Here is a 3,618-nt window from a genome sequence, read left to right as displayed (position 1 = left end):
CGACCCCTAGCCCATGTCTTACTTCTGTCCTGGAACACCTTCCCTCCTCAAATCCCACAGACAATTACTCTCCCCACTTTCAAAGCTTTATTGAAGGCACATCTTCTCCAAAAGAGGCCTTCCCAGACTAAGCCCCACTTTTCCTTCTGCATCCCCCTGACTTGTTTCCTTTGCTCTTCTCCCCGTCACCTTCCAGCCCCAAAGCACTTATGTATATATTTGTAATTTTATTTATTTGTATTGATGTCTGTCTCCCCACCTCTAGACTCTTAGCTCATTGTGGACAAGGATTGTCATTGTTTATTGTTGTATTATAATTTCCCGAACACTTAGTACACTGTTCTTCATACACTAGGTGCTTAATAAATATGATTGAATGAATGAATCAATAATCACTACCGTGATCGTTTGTAAAGCTGTATATTATTATTAATAATAATGATAATAATAGTATTTGGTAAGTGCTTACTATGTGCCAGGCACTGAACTAAGCACTGGGGTAGATACAAGCAAATTGGATTGGTCACAGTCCATGCCCCCCGTGAGGCTCACAGTCTCGCTTCCCATTTTACAGTGAGGTAAGAGGCATAGAAAAGTGAAGTGACTTGCCTGAGGTCACGTAACAGACAAGTGGCAGGGACAGTCTGGCTTACTTCTGATCTGGCTCCAATCTGGTACAGGTAAGACCCCCGGATACCTTAACTGCTGCAATTTCTATTTTTATTAGTTCATTCATTCAATCGTATTTATTGAGCACTTATTGTGTGCAGAGCACTGTACTAAGCGCTTGGGAAGTACAAGTTGGTAACATATAGAGACGGTCCCTACCCAACAGCGGGCTCACAGTCTACAAGGGGGAGACAGAGAACAAAACAAAACATATTAACAAACTAAAATAAATAGAATAAATATGTACGAATAAAATAAAAAAATAAATAGAGTAATAAATACATACAAACATATATACATATATGCATATTTTTAGCATCCAATCCCCCTCCTCTTTGGCCTAGCACAAAGATGGTGGGCCTGGGCATGGCCTAGTGGTTAGAGACTGGGATAGGGTGTCAGAAGGCCTGGGTTCTAATCCCGGCTTTGCCAGTTGTCTACTGTGTGATGTTGGGCAAGTTGATTAACTTCTCTGTGCCTCAGTTACCTTATCAGTAAAATGGGAATTAAGACTGGGAGTCCCAAGTGGGACATGGACTGTGTCCATCTTGATTATCTCATATCTTCCCTAGTGCTTCAAACAGTTTCTGGAACATAGCAAGGGCATAAGAGATACCATGAAAAAAAAAAAAAGGAAAAACTGGGTTCTAGCTTCTAGCCCTGGTTCTACCAAAGTTGTATAACTTTGGCCAAGTCACTTCTCTATGTCTCAGTTTCCTTATCTAAAAAAATGGGCATTCAATACCTATTCTCCCTCCCTCTGAGACTGAGCCACATGCGACAGGGACTGTGAATAACTTATCTTGCATCTGCCTTAGCTCTTGGTAACTAGAAAGTAGTGAACAAATACCATAATCAATTACCCATCAGTGGTATTTACTGAACATTTTCTGTGTGCAGAAAAGGTTTGTAATAATAATAATAATGATAATGGTGACATTTATTAAGCGCTTACTATGTGCAAAGCACTATTCTAAGCATTGGGGAGGTTACAAGGAGATCAGGTTGTCCCACGGGGGGACTCACAGTCTTAATCCACATTTTACAGATGAGAGAACTGGGATTAAGCATTTACTATGTGCAAAGCACTGTTCTAAGCATTGGGGAGGTTACAAGGAGATCAGGTTGTCCCACGAGGGGGCTCATAGTCTTAATCCACATTTTACAGATGAGGGAACTGAGGCACAGAGAAGTGAAGTGACTTGCCCAAAGTCACACTGCTTACAAGTGACAGAACCGGGATTCAAACCCATGACCCCTGACTCCAAAGCCTGTGCTCTTTCCACTGAGCCATGCTACTTCACTGTTGTACTGTAGTGCTTGGAAGTGTAAGCTCCCCTCTCGACTGTAAGCCCCTTCTAGCATTGTGTAGTGGATAGAACAAGGGGTTGGGAGTCACAAGGTCATGGGTTTTAATCCTGGCTCTGCCACTTGTCTGCTGTGTGACTTTGGGCAAGTCACTTCACTTCTCTGTGCCTCATTTACCTCATTTGTAAATACAGACTCATGTGGGGATAGAGATTGTGAGCCCTCCATGGGACACGGACTGTGTCCAACCTGCTTTGTTTGTATCCACCCCAGTGCTTAGTACTGTGCCTGGCACAAAATAAGCACTTAAAAATACCATTATTATTATTATTATTCAGCAGCTGCAGAACCTGCCTAATTCATTCATTCAGTCATATTTATTGAGTGCTTACTGTATGTAGTGCACTGTATTAATTGCTTGAGGGAGTACAATATGGCAACGAAGAGACACATTCCCTGCCCACAAAGAGCTTGAAGCCCATGTGGAAATGAAGGATAAGGTGCCTGGGGGTTGTTCCTAGAAGGAAGATTTGGTGAAGAATGGAGCAGGCCTCAACAGCCAAAGAGGTGATGACAATGAGCGGGTAGCGAAAGCACACCAATGTCCGGCCAACGGCCATATTAATACAGGATTTGAGGTCCTCACTCTCAGCAATTTTTGCCACCCACGAGTGATATATGAGCCAGTTCTTCCCAACCTATCCACCTTCCCACTTTCCACGAGGAGAGATCTGCATTTTTTCCTCCATTTTACAGTCAAGGGAAGAGGGGAAATGACATGGCCAAGGTCTAAAAGGAAGAACTGGGGCTACAGCTCAAGTGAGATTGATGTTTGGCCTATGCTGAAATTTTTTTTCATGGGGAGAAAATGTGTGTGTGTGTGTGTGTGTGTGTGTGTGTGTGTGTGTGAGAGAGAGAGAGAGAGAGAGAGAGAGAGAAAGAGAAAGGCAGAGATTTTTGTCACTTTTTAAGGTCATATGTCTATTTTTCAATGCCAGGGTCCTAATAACAATGATTGTATTATTTGTTAAGCACTTACTATATGCCAATCATTTATTCTTTCATTCAAATGGATCTACTGAGTGCTTACTTTGTGCAGAGCACTGTACTAAGCACTTGGAAAAGTACAATACATTCATTCATTCAATCATATTTATTGAGCACTTACTATGTGCAGAGCACTGTACTAAGGACTTGGAAAAGTACAATACATTCATTCATTCAATCATATTTATTGAGTGCTTACTATGTGCAGAGCACTGTACTAAGTGCTTATGATATTCTCTGCCCACAGTGAGTTTACAGTCTGGGCGGGGAGACAGTCTTTAATACCAATAAATAAAATGATAGATATGTACAAAAGTGCTGTGGGGACGAGAGGGGGGAAGAGCACAGGGAGCAAGTCAGGGTGATGCAGAAGGGAGTGGGAGATGAGGAAAATTGGGGTTTAGTCTTGGAAGGCCTCTTGGAGGAGATGTGTCTTCAATGAGGCTTCAAAGAGGGGGAGAGTAACTGGGGTAATATAAGATGATCAGGTTTTAACAGGAACACCATGGCATAGTGAAGGCTGCTGAGAAGCAGTGTGGCTCAGTGGAAAGAGCAGGGGCTTTGGAGTCAGATGTCATGGGTTCAAATCCCGGC

Source organism: Tachyglossus aculeatus, chromosome 3 (assembly GCF_015852505.1).
Source record: "Tachyglossus aculeatus isolate mTacAcu1 chromosome 3, mTacAcu1.pri, whole genome shotgun sequence".
Lineage (NCBI taxonomy): Eukaryota > Metazoa > Chordata > Mammalia > Monotremata > Tachyglossidae > Tachyglossus > Tachyglossus aculeatus.
The sequence above is the reverse complement of the archived record's forward strand: the minus strand, read 5'-3'. Positions refer to the sequence as shown.